Here is a 19,681-nt window from a genome sequence, read left to right as displayed (position 1 = left end):
TGATGTGGTGGACTCTTAATTTTTGTCAGAGCTGTATATTGTCTACCAAAAAGAAACCCGACTGTAGCAGAAGCAGACTGTTAAAATGTAACTTTTAATGAAGTACAGTATCTAAAAGTAATGATCCTTTTTGCTACTAAAACAACAGACAAACATATAATATTAATAAAACCCCTTATTTTGGCATATTTACCAGGATTCTATTGAGTTTTAGGAAACACTCCTATCAAAGGTTTAATCCTCTTAATATATTGCAATCATCATATTATGTAGCACTATGTGCTTACAATTGCTCATTTTGCCTTTCTACCCAGATAATTGTTCTCTTTTCCATTAGGTCTATGACATCACTTGATTAAAAACTGACGAGCTGAATCCTTCTAAGCGCTATTCAAATTGTCTTTTCAGACAGGAACTCTACCGCCAACTATTGGAGGTAGCAATCCTAAAAGTCAATATCGACCATTTAATGAGCCTTGTTACATGACTTAGAAGAAAAATCAAACCATAATCTCAATTTGTAAATTGAGATTATGATTTGGCTTTTCTCCTAAGACATGTGGCAAGGCTCGTTAAATGGTCGATATTGACTTTTGGGATTGCTACCTCCAATAGGTGGCGCTAGAGTTCTAGTCCTCTTCCTCTCTGAAGTGACAATTGGCATATTTAATTTCCCAGAGGAGCATTGCAAGGCTTAAAAGTCTCCTCGCCGTAGTATAGCAGGCTTGACGTCAGTTTCCGCAAGGGGAAAAGTTACCACTTAGATCCCAAGCTCTATGTAGAAACAGAAAGTCAAATTCCTCTGCATGACTCATAGGTCACTGCGAATATCCTTGGCAGGGAGAGGAAGGAGCAGATGGGTCACAAGATGAAGAGGGGAATGATAAAAGCAGGGACAACAGTCTTCCAGTTTCTACATAGAGCAGAGAAAATCTAAGAATTAACTGGGTAGAAAGCCAAAAAGAGCAATTGTAAGTGCACATTGCAGTATAATATGATGACTGCAATATGTTAAGAGGATAAAACCTTTGATGTGAGTGCTTCTTTAAACTGGTTAGTTCTACAATGCTAAAACAATAGAGTAATGTCATGTCAGTTACACATACTGAAAAAAGGAAAGATCCCACCCTAAAAAAACACATCGGTACAGTATATCACAAAAGTGAGTACACCCCTCCGTTTTTGTAAATATTTTAACCCCTTCACTACCAAGGGTGGTTTGCACGTTAACTACCGGGCCAATTTTTACAATTCTGACCACTGTCCCTTTATGAGGTCATAACTCTGGAACGCTTCAACGGATCTAGGCGATTCTGACATTGTTTTCTCGTGACATATTGTACTTCACTTTAGTGATAAAATTTCTTCGCTATAACTTGCGTTTATTTATGAAAAAAACGGAAATATGGCGAAAATTTAGAATATTTTGCGATTTTCAAACTTTGAATTTTTATGACCTTAAACCAGAGAGTTACATGACAGAAAATAGTTAATAAATAACATTTCCCACATGTCTACTTTACATCAGCACAAGTTTGGAAACAAAATTTTTTTTTGTTAGGAAGTTATAAGGTTTAAAAGTTGACCAGCGATTTCTCATTTTTACAACAAAATTTACAAAACCATTTTTTTTAGGGACCACCTCACATTTGAAGTCACTTTGAGGGGTCTATATGGCAGAAAATACCCAAAAGTGACACCATTCTAAAAACTGAACCCCTCAAGCTACTCAAAACTACATTCTAGAAGATTATTAACCATTCAAGTGCTTCACAGGAGCAGAAGCAACATGGAAGGAAAAAAATAACATTTAACTTTTTAGTCACAAAAATGATCTGTTAGCAACAATTTTTTAATTTTCCCAAGGGTAACAGGAGAAATTGGACCCCAAAAGTTGTTGTCCAATTTGTCCTGAGTACGCTGATACCCTATATGTGGGGGAGGACCACTGTTTGGGCGCACGGCAGGGCTCGGAAGAGAAGCAGCGCCGTTTGACTTTTTCAACCTAAAATTGGCTGGAATTGAGATTGGACGCCATGTTGCGTTTGACGAGCCCCCAATGTGCCCAAACAGTGGAAACCCCCCACAAGTGACCCCATTTTGGAAACTAGACCCCCTAAGGAACTTATCTAGAAGTGTGGTGAGCACCTTGAACCCCCTAGGGCTTCACAGGAGTTTATAACGCCCGGGCGTGAAAATAAAAAATCATATTTTTTCCACAAACATGATCGTTTAGTCCCCAATTTTTTATTTTCCCAAAGGTAGCAGGAGAAATTGGACCCCAAAAGTTGTTGTCCAATTTGTCCTGAGTACGCTGATACTCTATGTGTGGGGGGACCACTGTATGGGCGCACGGCAGGGCTCGGAAGGGAAGCAGCGCCGCTTGACTTTTTCAACCTAAAATTGGCTGGAATTGAGATTGGACGCCATGTTGCGTTTGACGAGCCCCCAATGTGCCCAAACAGTGGAAACCCCCCACAAGTGACCCCATTTTGGAAACTAGACTCCCTAAGGAACTTATCTAGATATGTGGTGAGAACGTTGAACCCCCAAGTGTTTCACTAAAGTTTATACTGCCCAGGCGTGAAAATAATAAATCATATTTTGTGCCCACAAAAATGATCGTTTAGTCCCCAATTTTTAATTTTCCCAAGCGTAACAGGAGAAATTGGACCCCAAAAGTTGTTTTCCAATTTGTCCTGAGTACGCTGGTGCCCCATATGTGGGGGAAAACTACTGTTTGGGCACACGTCGGGGCTCAGAAGGGAAGAAGTGACGCTTTGGAATGCAGACTTTGATGGAATGGTCTGCGGGTGTCATGTTCCGTTTGCAGAGCCCCTGATGTAGTTAAACAGTAGAAACCCCCCACAAGTGACCCCATTTTGGAAACTAGACCCCCTAAGGAACTTATCTAGATGTGTGCTGAGCACCTTGAACCCCCTGGGGCTTCACAGGAGTTTATAACACCCGGGCGTGAAAATAAAAAATCATATTTTTTCCACAAACATGATCGTTTAGTCCCCAATTTTTTATTCTCCCAAAGGTAGCAGGAGAAATTGGACCCCAAAAGTTGTTGTCCAATTTGTCCTGAGTACGCTGATACTCTATATGTGGGGGGGACCACTGTTTGGGCGCACGGCAGGGCTCGGAAGGGAAGCAGCGCCGCTTGACTTTTTCAACCTAAAATTGGCTGGAATTGAGATTGGATGCCATGTTGCGTTTGACGAGCCCCTAATGTGCCCAAACAGTGGAAACCCCCACAAATGACCCCATTTTGGAAACTAGACCCCCTAAGGAACTTATCTAGATGTGTGGTGAGCACCTTGAACCCCCTGGGGCTTCACAGGAGTTTATAACGCCCGGGCGTGAAAATAAAAAATCATATTTTTTCCACAAACATGATCGTTTAGTACCCAATTTTTTATTTTCCCAAAGGTAGCAGGAGAAATTGGACCCCAAAAGTTGTTGTCCAATTTGTCCTGAGTACGCTGATACTCTATATGTGGGGGGGACCACTGTTTGGGCGCACGGCAGGGCTCGGAAGGGAAGCAGCGCCGCTTGACTTTTTCAACCTAAAATTGGCAGGAATTGAGATTGAACGCCATGTTGCGTTTGACGAGCCCCCAATGTGCCCAAACAGTGGAAACCCCCCACAAGTGACCCCATTTTGGAAACTAGACCCCCTAAGGAACTTATCTAGATGTGTGGTGAGCACCTTGAACCCCCTAGGGCTTCACAGGAGTTTATAACGCCCGGGCGTGAAAATAAAAAATCACATTTTTTCCACAAACATGATCGTTTAGTCCCCAATTTTTTATATTCCCAAAGGTAGCAGGAGAAAGTGGACCCCAAAAGTTGTTGTCCAATTTGTCCTGAGTACGCTGATACTCTATATGTGGGGGGGACCACTGTTTGGGCGCACGGCAGGGCTCGGAAGGGAAGCAGCGCCGCTTGACTTTTTCAACCTAAAATTGGCTGGAATTGAGATTGGACGCCATGTTGCGTTTGACGAGCCCCCAATGTGCCCAAACAGTGGAAACCCCCCACAAGTGACCCCATTTTGGAAACTAGACTCCCTAAGGAACTTATCTAGATATGTGGTGAGAACGTTGAACCCCCAAGTGTTTCACTAAAGTTTATACTGCCCAGGCGTGAAAATAATAAATCATATTTTGTGCCCACAAAAATGATCGTTTAGTCCCCAATTTTTAATTTTCCCAAGCGTAACAGGAGAAATTGGACCCCAAAAGTTGTTTTCCAATTTGTCCTGAGTACGCTGGTGCCCCATATGTGGGGGAAAACTACTGTTTGGGCACACGTCGGGGCTCAGAAGGGAAGAAGTGACGCTTTGGAATGCAGACTTTGATGGAATGGTCTGCGGGTGTCATGTTCCGTTTGCAGAGCCCCTGATGTAGTTAAACAGTAGAAACCCCCCACAAGTGACCCCATTTTGGAAACTAGACCCCCTAAGGAACTTATCTAGATATGTGGTGAGAACTTTGAACCCCCAAGTGTTTCACTAAAGTTTATACTGCCCAGGCGTGAAAATAAAAAATCCTATTTTATGCCCACAAAAATGATCGTTTAGTCCCCAATTTTCAATTTTCCCAAGCATAACAGGAGAAATTGGACCCCAAAAGTTGTTTTCCAATTTGTCCTGAGTACGCTGGTGCCCCATATGTGGGGGAAAACTACTGTTTGGGCACACGTCGGGGCTCAGAAGGGAAGAAGTGATGCTTTGGAATGCAGACTTTGATGGAATGGTCTGCGGGCGTCATGTTCCGTTTGCAGAGCCCCTGATGTGGTTAAACAGTAGAAACCCCCCACAAGTGACCCCATTTGGGAAACTAGACCCCCTAAGGAACTTATCTAGATATGTGGTGAGAACTTTGAACCCCCAAGTGTTTCACTAAAGTTTATACTGCCCAGGTGTGAAAATAAAAAATCCTATTTTGTGCCCACAAAAATGATCGTTTAGTCCCCAATTTTCAATTTTCCCAAGCGTAACAGGAGAAATTGGACCCCAAAAGTTGTTGTCCAATTTGTCCTGAGTACGCTGGTACCCCATATGTGGGAAAAAACTGTTTAGGCACACGGCAGGGTCAGAAGGGAGTGACGTTTTGAAATGCAGACTTAGATGGAATGGTCTGTGGGCGTCATTTTCCATTTGCAGAGCCCCTGATGTGCCTAAACAGTAAAAAAAAAACACAAGTGACATTGATTTGGAAACTAGACCCCCAAGGAACTTATCTAGATGTGCCCCAACTAATCTAATGTTTCCGGTAACGAAATTTAGTAGTGCATTGAGGTGTGGTACAATTTGAAGCAATCCTTCATACACAGGCCAGGTTTTTCGGGGCAGGTGTCGCATTGATAAATGGTGTCCTTGCGTATTCCGTTTTTGTAACACACTCGGCACCTTTTTTGCGATTTACCTCTTTTTCCAGTTTGCGGGACCTCCCCCGGGAAATGCTGACCTGGTACAATACGAGCACCTTCAGTTCCGGAAGTTCTGGGGCCCGCTCCTTCCAGAGTGCCAAACATCAGGGCCTTAACCACTACCTCCTGAAACTGAAGGTACGACGTATCGCTGGGGCATGCACATTGTGACAATAGGAATGCGTTGAGCATTGCCAATTGGACGATGTGCACGACCAGCTTTTTGTACCACGCCTTGGCCTTTCTCAAAGCATTGTACGGTTGGAGGTATTGATCGGAGCGATCAACGCCCCCCATTTTTTTATTGTACCCCAGCACACTTTCAGGTTTGCTGACCTGTGCCGAGGTACCCCGTACAGTGCTGAGGGCGCTGCCATCACCGTGTATGGTGGTCAAGAGAAAGACATCCCTCTTGTCCTTGTACTTGACCACCAGCAGGTGGTCGCTACATTGGGCCCTGCTCTCACCTTTTCGGAGCATCTGCCCAAGTAGCGTCTTCGGGAGGCCTCTCTGATTTTTGTGGACAGTACCGCAAGCTGCGGTACCTCGCGCAAAGAGGGCTTTGTAGAGTGGGACACTGGTATAAAAGTTATCAGTGTAGAGGTGATAACCTTTATCCAGCAGTGGGTGCACCAAATCCCACACAATTTTCCCACTCACTCCCAGGTCAGGAGGACACTCAGGGGGTTCAATCCTGGTGTCCTTTCCTTCGTACACTCTAAACCTGTGGGTGTACCCTGAGGTACTCTCACACAGCTTATAGAGTTTGATTCCGTACCTGGCCCTCTTACTGGGAAGGTATTGACGGAATCCGAGCCTGCCCTTAAAATGGACCAAGGACTCGTCCACGCAGATGTTCCTTTGGAGCACGTACACTTCAGCAAACTTTTTGTTGAAGTGTTCGATGACCGGCCGAACTTTGAACAGACGGTCAAAGTTGGGGTCATCTCGTGCGAGACACTGTGCATTATCGTTATAATGCAGAAACTTGAGGATGGCCTGAAAACGCGCCCGGACCATGACCATTCGGAACACTGGAGTGTTGTATAAAATATCAACACTCCAATATTGCGAAATTTCAGGCTTCTTCAGGATACCCATGTGGAGGACCAGGCCCCAAAACTTCGTCATTTCAACTGCGTCCACAGGAGACCAGTTAGTATAGGATGAAAGCGGGTTTTGCTCCAAAAATTGCCGAGCGTACAAATTAGTTTGCTCCACCATGTGGTTAACAAAATCCTCAGAGAAAAAGACTTTGAAAAAGTCAATTTCTGTGAGGCCGGTGGTGTCAAACTTGATTCCTGATTCTGCCACAAAATCAGGAATCAGTGGCTCGTAATTTTCGGGGGGCAAGGTCCACACAGGGTCTGCTGAATCAGCTGCGGGCATGGTGGGCGCTGCCTCATCTTCTGTCCTGGAGCGTCTGCGTGGCGGTTCCGCAGGACCCGAGGAGGAAGATGAGGAGGGGGAAGAGGAAGAAGAAGAGGATGAAGAATCCGAAAAATAAAGAAAAGTCAGATCATCATCCTCGCTATCAGTGTCGGAGGCAAGGTAAGAATATGCCTCCTCCATTGAATAGCGCAGTTGGGAGGAACGTGATGGGCGGGACATTTTTTTGTGTAAATATGGTGCTTGGGTGTACTTTATTTATAACTGTGTATGTGGTGGGGGGCTAGTGATTGGTGCACACTATCCTGTAAGAAAAAGCTAAAAGGAAATGTGGAAAAAAAAGTCTAAAACAGCAGGACCTAGATATGGTAAGTGAACGGCGTCACTTACCAAAATTTAGTGGCTGCTGGATGTGTGCACAGGGGTGGCTCAAAGGGGGAGGGGGAGGTGAAAAAGAAAAATGGAAAACAGCCGGCACGAACTTTTATAAGTGAATTGCGTCACTTATCAAAATTCAGCGGCTGCTAAATGTGCACACGGAAACGGCACAAAGGGGGGTAAAAAGAGGGGGCTGGGGGGATTGGGGTGGATGAATAGAGATCGGACAGGGATCAACAGTTAGGGTTGTAGTTAGGTGGCACAAAAAGGGGAGAAAAAAATTTAAAACGGCAGGCAGGTGGCGCAAAAGTGGGGTGGAGGGGGGTGGGGGATGGGGGGATTGGGGTGGATGAAGAGAGATTGGGCAGGGGTCAGTTAGGGTTGTTAGGTGGCACAAGGGGGGGAGAAAAAAAATGAAAAACGGGATGTGTGTGCGAAGGAAAAAAAGCGAGCACGAGTGTTGATCGGTGAACTGCGTCACCGATCAATGCTTGGTGGCTGCGCACGGAGGTGGAGCAAAAGTGGGGTGGAGGGGGGTAAAAATAGGGGGAAGGGGGATGGGGGATTGGGGTGGATGAAGAAAGATTGGGCAGGGGTCAGTTAGGGTTGTAGTTAGGTGGCACAATGGGGGGGAGAAAAAAATGAAAAATGGGATGTGTGTGCGGAGTAAAAAAAAGCGAGCACAAGTGTTGATCGGTGAACTGCGTCACCAATCAACGCTCGGCTGCTGCGCACGGAGGTGGCGCAAAAGTGGGGTGGAGGGGGTAAAAATAGGGGGAAGGGGGATGGGGGATTGGGGTGGATGAAGAAAGATTGGGCAGGGGTCAGTTAGGGTTGTAGTTAGGTGGCACAGCTCTGATTCCTAGGCAGGTCATGGCCAGGTCATCAGCAGGGCACAGAGCGGTCACATGGTGACCGCAGCTGTGCCCTGTGGCTGGCGCGATCGCCGATCTAATCGATTGCGCCAACCACTTCCTGCAGGCCCTGCTGGGCCTGTCCTAGGCTCTGGCCTAGGATCGGTGCTATTACAGCACCGATCCGGGCCGGTACCGGCAGGGCACAGCGGCGATATTGCGCCGCTGTGCACTGTGATTGGCGCGATCGATTAGATCGGCGATCGCGCCAATCTGGGGGCTTTTCTCCGGTGCCTGGCGTTGCCAGGCACCGGTCCTAGGATCGAGTACATCGGTACTCGATCCTAGCCTAGATTCCTGTTGTTTCAGCCAATCTGATTGGCTGAAACAAAGAGAATTGCTGTGATTGGTTGTTCTGAATTGAACAGCCAATCACAGCTCAGAGAGGGGCGGGCCAGGGCGGAGACTGCCCAGGATGCCGAGGCCATCTATCCTGAGGTAAGATGGCATTGGCATTTTAATGCGATCACCGCGACTTAAGTCGCGATGTCGCATTAAAGGGCATGACGTAATATTCCGTCCATGGTAATTAGGTCCATGGTCACAAGGACGGAATATTACGTCAATTGTAGGTAAGGGGTTAACATATCTTTTCGCGGGACAACACTAAAGATATGACTCTTTGATGCAATGTAGTCAGTGTACAGCTTATATCACAGTTTAAATTTGATGTGACTGTCCTCTAAATAACCCAACACACAGCCATTAATGTCTAAACCGTTGGCAACAAAAGTGAGTACTCCCCTTAAGTGAAAGGTGGACTCTTTTGCAGAATTCTGATAAGCAGTATATTGGAACGCTGCTTCCGAACTTTGCCCAGTTTTGAAAAATGAGAATAACCCTTTCATTTATTCTGCGGTCCACTTTGTACTGCGCTGTATGGAGGCTATAAAAACCAGCCCATCCCAAGGATTTCTGATAAATTTGACTGTAAAAATGCATTTTACCCAAAAGTACATTTGTTACGGTAAAAAAAAAAACATGCCCAGAAAGTAAAAGAAGGTGATGTGATAAGTGAGCTTTGACTTTAAGCAAATTAGGTGCAGATTTATACATTTGCTTTGGATTCATGAAATACTTATGCAGCCTCCAAATTCCAGCATGAAATTAATGTAGTATAATTTGCATCCTATAAATGTTTCTTTGCCTGTTTGGTCTTATTTTAACTGTGGAATTAAAGCTCTATTGCCTTTCTTTGTTATGTACTTTCTGTGTCTCTTACAATGAATACATCATGCTTCGCTTTAGGTGGACTGTTCCGTTGGTATTTTCCTATTATTTTACAGTAAGCAAATGCTTACATTATAAATGGCGATATGTCATCCAAATTCAGCACATTGCGCAATTCGGCAAATAAATTCCATAAAATGAGCTACGATAGATATATCTGTGAGAGTTAGGAAAACAGTAATATGCGACCTCATATAGTTATATGCAAGTTTATATAAACTAAAGCACGTAGATGCAGCTGTGAGTCTTATTTTTTTTTTAAAGTAGAGTCGCTCATAAAAAAGTAGGCTTTAAATGAAAGCTAAAAATGATACAGCTACAGGCCATTAGTGTGGGAGTGACTGGTTTCCTATGTAAGGGATGGAGCACTTACATGCTCTTTTCAATAGAGTTTGTAAGTGCTGCCCTAAAGCTGGCCAGATCGCTGGATCTTGGCAGCTTCAGTGCCATTGCACTCCTGCAATACTGGCGCCCCCTGGCGAAGGTTTTCTGAAACGCGCGTTGGGGTGGGCACGTGGACCCTCTGTTTGCCCGCACTTGCTCTTACCAGGTGATGGGTTTGTGCCAGCTATTATTTATCTATTGCTTTGATTAATGTGTTCTATCTGATATTATCTATGAATTCATGGCCAATGTACATTTCTATTTGCCCAGATTAACTCTATGATATGCCGCCTGTGATATATACTTACCTTTGATTCAATGATAAATGTGTCTACACGATGTTCTCATATATTAGGCATTTATGGTCCGCTGTGCCATTGTACATATTGTGGTGGATAATTGGCATTTTAGCATGTTTTACTGTTCCTTGCCCTTCCACAAACAAAGCAATTTTATAGTATAGACCTATGGTTGTTTTTTTGGATTTGTTCCTCCCCCTTACGGTATATACTCCTGCTAAACTGCCTCTACTTGCAGCATTGAAGATCAGATAGTTCAGCCCACTGGCACAACCACGACACTGGTTCTAATTGTAAATCATCAGGAGCACTTCATCACGCAACTACACCGGTAAGATATTCCCCTAATATCCTCTCCATTTATGTCTGACACCCGCATTAGAGCCATATCCCCCTGATGAAGCTGCGGTTCATGCGGCGATACGCATAGGGTTGGTTTCCAGATCGATCAGATGGCCCGTGGAATGACCGGCCTACACCAGTATAATTCTTAGGTGCATCCTTCTAGGTAATATGTACCTTTCCTCACATGTATATCTCTTTAGCCATGGCCATTAATGCATTTTCCATGTATACTTAATGCATTGTGATTTGGGCTGTTTTTTCTTATTTTGGTAGCAGCCCCTCTTACAGACTTTCTTAACTCGGGATACTACTTCTTCATATCATATGCCTTACTGATGATCAATGCAGCCTCATAAACATAGCCATAGTTTCAGTAGGTCTTAATTATTGGTATCTTGTATTGTATTCTGACTAAGCTGTTATATTGCAGATGACAGTGTGGGAGACACCCGGACCCGAACCCGAACAATAACTTTGACTTCCTGGAGAAGTCCACATTTGGGGTCCTTGCCTGAACACTTGGTCTTCGTTACGGATCCCGAACTTTACTGTTCGTGTTCGCTCATCTCTACTTTGTTAATAACAATAAAAATGAAGGCAAAACCAGCCATTTTCTATCACTTCATCCAAAATGCAGAAGTCAGAACTTGAGAATCCCAATCTTTATTAAAATACAGTATGTCTTGGCAGTATTATTAGTAGCATAATTCTACAGACAGAATTTGCTGAAATTTTAATGACCTTAAATCAAATATTGAGTGAGAACTTGTAAAATTATAAATGGAACACACGAGGCAGAAATATTTAATCATTTTCAGTCTTTTATGTAGAGTGTTTCATTTTTTACATATGGTTGTCAGTAAACTTTACACTGATTCTAGAGCCAAGTATGGCCATAATCTAATTTAACCCCCGCCACACATACACACACAAATGTGGCTGATTTCGGCAGGTGGAGCATTTATTCAGGTTTGTTATTGGATTGCAAAGTGGCTCAGTGGTTAGCATTGGGGTCCTACGTCAAAACGGAAGCAATAACAGTATCTGCATGGAGTTTTGTATGTTCGTCTTATTGTTATGTTGGTTAATTGGAGTCAATTGTTCTGTATGTGAGTTTGAGATCTCACCAGGTTCTCTGCCATCCAGCTCCAGCATTGGATCCTCTGTCCTGCGCAGCCAGCGGCCTGCTTCTTTGTGTGCATTGGGTTCGATACCCAAAAATATCGTATCGGATGGTATCGCCCGATACGAAAAAAATATCGGGTATCGCCGATTCCGATACCGGAAGACCCATTCAAGTCAATGGGACTTCCGGTATCGGAATTAAAAAAAGGCCTTTATTTCCTTGTTGGCTAATTCTACATAATTGAAAACAAATAAGAATCATGTAGAATGTATTGTGGGAGGTGGAGGAGACATTAAAGGCATAGTGGTTTATTCAAATCACATGGCATAGCATTAATTCCAATTTTTTTTTTCAAGACGTTCGGAGTTAAAAAGATATTGACTATGTTAACTTTTTTATATCTAGTCAGATATGTATGTTTCGCAACTTCCATGCTCTTCACCTTCTTTTGTACTTCTCCCACACATTCTCCTTCATGATCCGCAGCAGTAGCATTTTTTTCATCAACTTTTTCTTCACCTTATTCATCTTCTTCTTCTTCACCTTCTTCCCATTAATTTTTTTTTTCCATTCTTCATATTCTTCTTATTCAGCTATTATTAATTTTCATATGCTATTTCTTCATCTTCTTCCTATTCTTCTTTTTCTTCATTTTCTTATGGTGACAGGCATTCCTGTAGTACTTATCTATAAAAGTTATAAGATTACACCTTACGTTCTGCCTGTCACAAAAGATTTACAACAGGATTTGTCCGCGTTCAGTTTGGCCTGCAGCAGCAGGCATTTTCCAGGGGCACCACGAGGAGGAACGGACTCACCCCCATTTACTGCTTAGTCTTCTTCTGCTTATAATTTTGATTTCTTCTATGCTGATTTTTTGTCTTATGCTTAATGTTCTTCTGCTTTCTGTTCTTCTGCTTTTGCTTCTTCTGCTTCTTGTTCTTCTGTCTTTTGTTCTGTATCTTGGTGGTTGTCTTCATGTTCTTTGTCCTCTTGGTCTTATTATTTAGGGTCATATTTCTGGTCTTCTTTGGTGTGGTCTTCAGGGTCGTCATCATCAGGGTCATCGTCATGGAGATCAATAAGGATTACCAAAGACAATTTCAAAAAGCTTGATCTTGGAAATGTAGCAGAAGGTACAAGAAGGCTGAGAAACTGGCGAGAACCAGCAGACAGTGCTGGCACCCGGATGGGTAGCAGAAGGAACAAGAGCCAATGGCACTACCGAGGACCAACTGACGGTGCTGGACCACGGTTACTAAGCAGAAGGTACCTGTGCTAAAAAGCACTACCAAGGACCAGCTGACGGTGCTGGACCTCGGATACCGAGATGGTGGCACCTAGGCCAAAGGCTGTGGCAAGAACCAGCAGACAGTGCTGGCACCCGGATGGGTAGCAGAAGGAACAAGAGCCAATGGCACTACCGAGGACCAACTGACGGTGCTGGACCACGGTTATTAAGCAGAAGGTACCTGTGCTAAAAAGCACTACCAAGGACCAGCTGACGGTGCTGGACCTCGGATACCGAGATGGAGGCACCTAGGCCAAAGGCTGTGGCGAGAACCAGCAGACAGTGCTGGCAGCCGGATGGGTAGCAGAAGGAACAAGAGCCAATGGCACTACCGAGGACCAACTGACGGTGCTGGACCACGGTTACTAAGCAGAAGGTACCTGTGCTAAAAAGCACTACCAAGGACCAGTTGACGGTGCTGGACCTCGGATACCGAGATGGAGGCACCTAGGCCAAAGGCTGTGGCGAGAACCAGCAGACAGTGCTGGCACCCGGATGGGTAGCAGAAGGAACAAGAGCCAATGGCACTACCGAGGACCAACTGACGGTGCTGGACCACGGTTACTAAGCAGAAGGTACCTGTGCTAAAAAGCACTACCAAGGACCAGCTGACGGTGCTGGACCTCGGATACTGAGATGGAGGCACCTAGGCCAAAGGCTGTGGCGAGAGCCAGCAGACAGTGCTGGCACCCGGATGGGTAGCAGAAGGAACAAGAGCCAATCGCACTACCGAGGACCAACTGACGGTGCTGGACCACGGTTGCTAGGCAGGAGGTACCTGTGCTAGAAAGCACTACCAAGGACCAGCTGACGGTGCTGGACCTCGGATACTGAGATAGAAGCACTTAGGCCAAAGGCTCTGGCGAGAACCGGCAGACAGTGCTGGAACCCGGGTGGGTAGCAGAAGGTACCCATTGAAAGCAAAGTAGCCAGGCCGCAAGCCGGCCGCAGTTACCGAAACCCACAGTCCTACAGGGGGTCCATGTCCCATTGGCACTACGGATCCAGCCTTCAGTGCCAGTTCCCGCAGCCCACATAGGAGTCACCTAAACTGCAGGCACCGTAGAGTCGGCTAACCCGGCCGCAAGATGACAGGACAACGGATTGGTGGCATAGTGACCTTGACACTACCCGGAAACAGCAGGCGTGCTGGAACCAGGCTGGGCAACAGGGAGTCCCCGTGCCAAAGACACTGCCGAGCACCAACTGGCGTTATTGGAGCCCAGGGACAATCATGGTGTAGGCCGAGGCCTACTTGGTGGTAGTTTTAGATTGTTTGTAGGCTACAACAGACTGTCAACGTGCTCCAATTAGGCATCTGTCTCCACTCTGTTTCCAGGATTTCACGTGACTACCAAAACCGCCAGTTTATGCGTACAGTAGCCGTCTGCCCAATCCACACATGTTCCTGTGTTACTGGTGTTCTGTAATGTCAGCAGATCCCCTGATGTTTGTCTGCCAATGTCTCCTGCTCTGTCCACATTCCCACCACTTGCAGTGGGAAGGTGGACAGCGCAGGAGACAGTGCCGGACACACATTGGGGGATCAGCTCACGTTACAGAACACCAGGAACACAGGAACAAGTGTGGAATGCGTGGATGGCAACTGTGAGCAGGAACTGGCGGTGTTGGAGGTCAGGGGAAATACTAGAGACAGAGTGGAGACAGAGGCCAAATCAGAGAATGTTTAAATCTGAAGTAGTTACAATTTGGAGGCAGCGGCAGTTTGCCCTCCACACAGCAGGGGATCAGCTGACTTTACTGAACCCCACTTTCACATGAACGAGTGTGTTTTTCTGTGTGGACAGCACTTCCGAGCACGAACTGGCGGTGTTGGAGCCCAGGGACAATCATGGTGCAGGCCGAGGCCTACTAGGAGCCAGGTGTAAAGCTGAGGTATTTTGACTTTGGAGGGAGCAGGACACTTTGCCCTCCACACAGCAGGGGATCAGCTGACGTTACTGACCCCCACTTTCACAAGAACGAGTGTGTTTTTCTGTGTGGACAGCACTTCTGAGCACCAACTAGCGTTGTTGGAGCCCAGGGAGAACCAGGGTGCAGGCCGAGGCCTACTTGGTGGCAGTTTTAGATTGTTTGTAGGCTACAACAGACTGTCAACGTGCTCCAATTAGGCATCTGTCTCCACTCTGTTTCCAGGATTTCACGTGACTACCAACACCGCCAGTTTATGCGTACAGTAGCCGTCTGCCCAATCCACACGTGTTCCTGTGTTACTGGGGCTCTGTAATGTCAGCAGATCCCCTGATGTTTGTCTGCCAATGTCTCCTGCTCTGTCCACATTCCCACCACTTGCAGTGGGAAGGTGGACAGCGCAGGAGACAGTGCCGGACACACATTGGGGGATCAGCTCACGTTACAGAACACCAGGAACACAGGAACAAGTGTGGAATGCGTGGATGGCAACTGTGAGCAGGAACTGGCGGTGTTGGAGGTCAGGGGAAATACTAGAGACAGAGTGGAGACAGAGGCCAAATCAGAGAATGTTTAAATCTGAAGTAGTTACAATTTGGAGGCAGCAGCAGTTTGCCCTCCACACAGCAGGGGATCAGCTGACGTTACCGAACCCCACTTTCACATGAACGAGTGTGTTTTTCTGTGTGGACAGCACTTCCGAGCACCAACTAGCGTTGTTGGAACCCAGGGACAATCATGGTGCAGGCCGAGGCCTACTAGGAGCCAGGTGTAAAGCTGAGGTATTTTGACTTTGGAGGGAGCAGGACACTTTGCCCTCCACACAGCAGGGGATCAGCTGACGTTACCGAACCCCACTTTCACATGAACGAGTGTGTTTTTCTGTGTGGACAGCACTTCCGAGCACCAACTAGCGTTGTTGGAACCCAGGGACAATCATGGTGCAGGCCGAGGCCTACTAGGAGCCAGGTGTAAAGCTGAGGTATTTTGACTTTGGAGGGAGCAGGACACTTTGCCCTCCACACAGCAGGGGATCAGCTGACGTTACCGAACCACACTTTCACATGAACGAGTGTGTTTTTCTGTGTGGACAGCACTTCCGAGCACCAACTAGAGTTGTTGGAACCCAGGGACAATCATGGTGCAGGCCGAGGCCTACTAGGAGCCAGGTGTAAAGCTGAGGTATTTTGACTTTGGAGGGAGCAGGACACTTTGCCCTCCACACGGCAGGAGATCAGCTGACGTCACTGACCCCCACTTTCACATGAACGAGTGTGTTTTTCTGTGTGGACAGCACTTCTGAGCACCAACTAGCGTTGTTGGAGCCCAGGGAGAACCAGGGTGCAGGCCGAGGCCTACTTGGTGGCAGGTGTAAAGCTGAGGTATTTTGACCTTGGAGGGAGCAGGACACTTTGCCCTCCACACAGCAGGGGATCAGCTGACGTTACTGACCCCCACTTTCACATGAACGAGTGTGTTTTTCTGTGTGGACAGCACTTCCGAGCACCAACTAGCGTTGTTGGAACCCAGGGACAATCATGGTGCAGGCCGAGGCCTACTAGGAGCCAGGTGTAAAGCTGAGGTATTTTGACTTTGGAGGGAGCAGGACACTTTGCCCTCCACACAGCAGGGGATCAGCTGACGTTACCGAACCCCACTTTCACATGAACGAGTGTGTTTTTCTGTGTGGACAGCACTTCCGAGCACCAACTAGCGTTGTTGGAACCCAGGGACAATCATGGTGCAGGCCGAGGCCTACTAGGAGCCAGGTGTAAAGCTGAGGTATTTTGACTTTGGAGGGAGCAGGACACTTTGCCCTCCACACAGCAGGGGATCAGCTGACGTTACCGAACCACACTTTCACATGAACGAGTGTGTTTTTCTGTGTGGACAGCACTTCCGAGCACCAACTAGAGTTGTTGGAACCCAGGGACAATCATGGTGCAGGCCGAGGCCTACTAGGAGCCAGGTGTAAAGCTGAGGTATTTTGACTTTGGAGGGAGCAGGACACTTTGCCCTCCACACGGCAGGAGATCAGCTGACGTCACTGACCCCCACTTTCACATGAACGAGTGTGTTTTTCTGTGTGGACAGCACTTCTGAGCACCAACTAGCGTTGTTGGAGCCCAGGGAGAACCAGGGTGCAGGCCGAGGCCTACTTGGTGGCAGGTGTAAAGCTGAGGTATTTTGACCTTGGAGGGAGCAGGACACTTTGCCCTCCACACAGCAGGGGATCAGCTGACGTTACTGACCCCCACTTTCACATGAACGAGTGTGTTTTTCTGTGTGGACAGCACTTCCGAGCACCAACTAGCGTTGTTGGAACCCAGGGACAATCATGGTGCAGGCCGAGGCCTACTAGGAGCCAGGTGTAAAGCTGAGGTATTTTGACTTTGGAGGGAGCAGGACACTTTGCCCTCCACACAGCAGGGGATCAGCTGACGTTACCGAACCCCACTTTCACATGAACGAGTGTGTTTTTCTGTGTGGACAGCACTTCCGAGCACCAACTGGCGGTGTTGGAGCCCAGGGACAATCATGGTGCAGGCCGAGGCCTACTAGGAGCCAGGTGTAAAGCTGAGGTATTTTGACTTTGGAGGGAGCAGGACAATTTGCCCTCCACACAGCAGGGGATCAGCTGACGTTACTGACCCCCACTTTCACATGAACGAGTGTGTTTTTCTGTGTGGACAGCACTTCTGAGCACCAACTAGCGTTGTTGGAGCCCAGGGAGAACCAGGGTGCAGGCCGAGGCCTACTTGGTGGCAGTTTTAGATTGTTTGTAGGCTACAACAGACTGTCAACGTGCTCCAAATAGGCATCTGTCTCCACTCTGTTTCCAGGATTTCACGTGACTACCAACACCGCCAGTTTATGCGTACAGTAGCCGTCTGCCCAATCCACACGTGTTCCTGTGTTACTGGGGTTCTGTAATGTCAGCAGATCCCCTGATGTTTGTCTGCCAATGTCTCCTGCTCTGTCCACATTCCCACCACTTGCAGTGGGAAGGTGGACACCGCAGGAGACAGTGCCGGACACACATTGGGGGATCAGCTCACGTTACAGAACACCAGGAACACAGGAACAAGTGTGGAATGCGTGGACGGCAACTGTGAGCAGGAACTGGCGGTGTTGGAGGTCAGGGGAAATACTAGAGACAGAGTGGAGACAGAGGCCAAATCAGAGAATGTTTAAATCTGAAGTAGTTACAATTTGGAGGCAGCAGCAGTTTGCCCTCCACACAGCAGGGGATCAGCTGACGTTACTGAACCCCACTTTCACATGAACGAGTGTGTTTTTCTGTGTGGACAGCACTTCCGAGCACCAACTGGCAGTGTTGGAGCCCAGGGACAATCATGGTGCAGGCCGAGGCCTACTAGGAGCCAGGTGTAAAGCTGAGGTATTTTGACTTTGGAGGGAGCAGGACACTTTGCCCTCCACACAGCAGGGGATCAGCCGACGTTACCGAACCCCACTTTCACATGAACGAGTGTGTTTTTCTGTGTGGACGGCACTTCCGAGCAACAGCTGACGATGTTGGAGCCCAGGGATAGTCATTTTGTAGGCTGAGGCCTACTTGGAGGCAGTTTAAGATAAGACGTTGCTTGAATTTGGAGGCAGCAGCAGTTTGCCCTCCACACAGCAGGGGATCAGCTGACATTACTGACCCCCACTTTCACATGAACAAGTGTGTTTTTCTGTGTGGACAGCACTTCCGAGCACCAACTAGCGTTGTTAGAGCCCAGGGAGAACCAGGGTGCAGGCCGAGGCCTACTTGGTGGCAGTTTTAGATTGTTTGTAGGCTACAACAGGCTGTCAACGTGCTCCAATTAGGCATCTGTCTCCACTCTGTTTCCAGGATTTCACGTGACCACCAACACCACCAGTTTATGCGTACAGTAGCCGTCTGCCCAATCCACACGTGTTCCTGTGTTACTGGGATTCTGTAATGTCAGCAGATCCCCTGATGTGTGTCTGCCACTGTCTCCTGCTCTGTCCACTTTCCCACCGCTTGCAGTGGGAAGGTGGACAGCGCAGGAGACAGTGGCGGACACACATTGGGGGATCTGCTGACGTAACAGAACCCCAGTAACACAGGAACACGTGTGGAATGCGTGGACGGCAACTGTGAGCAGGAACTGGCGGTGTTGGAGGTCAGGGGAAATAATAGAGACAGAGTGGAGACAGAGGCCAAATCAGAGAATGTTTAAATCTGAAGTAGCTAAAATTTGGAGGCAGCAGCAGTTTGCCCGCCACACAGCAGGGGATCAGCTGATGTTACCGAACCCCACTTTCACATGAACGAGTGTGTTTTTCTGTGTGGACAGCACTTCCGAGCACCAACTGGCGTTGTCGGAGCCCAGGGAAAATGAGGTAGATGGCCGAGGCCTACTTGGAGCCAGGTGTAAATCTGAGGTTGTTTGACTGTGGAGGTAGCAGGACACTTTGCCATACACACAGCAGGGGATCAGCTGACGTTACCGAACCCCACTTACACATGAGCGAGTGTTTTGTCTGTACGGACAGCACTTCTGAGCACCAACTGGCGGTGTCGGAGCCCAGGGAAAATCAGGTAGTAGGCCGAGGCCTACTTGGTGGCAGTTTGCGATTGTTTCTAGACTACTACTAACTGTCAACGTACTCCAAATAGGCCTCTGTCTTCACTCTGTTTCGAGTATTTCCTCTGGCTTCCAACCATGCCAGTTGCTGCTCTGAAATGCCGTCTGCACAACCCACACTTGTTCCTGTGTTACTGGGGTTCTGTAACAGCAGCTTCTCCCTAGAGGTGAGTCAGGCAATGTCTCCTGCTCTGTCCATATTTCCACTACAAGTAGTGGGAATGTAGACAAAGCAGGAGACATTGCCGTGCTCAACTCTGGAGATGAGCAGATGTTACAGGACCCAGGTACCACAGGAACAAGTGTGGATTGTGCAGACGGCACTTGACAGCAGA

The sequence above is a fragment of the Dendrobates tinctorius genome, unplaced genomic scaffold, assembly GCF_039654945.1.
Source record: "Dendrobates tinctorius isolate UK_male_01 unplaced genomic scaffold, ASM3965494v1 ptg000201l, whole genome shotgun sequence".
NCBI classification, from domain to species: Eukaryota; Metazoa; Chordata; class Amphibia; order Anura; family Dendrobatidae; genus Dendrobates; species Dendrobates tinctorius.
Note: the sequence above shows the minus strand (reverse complement) of the source record.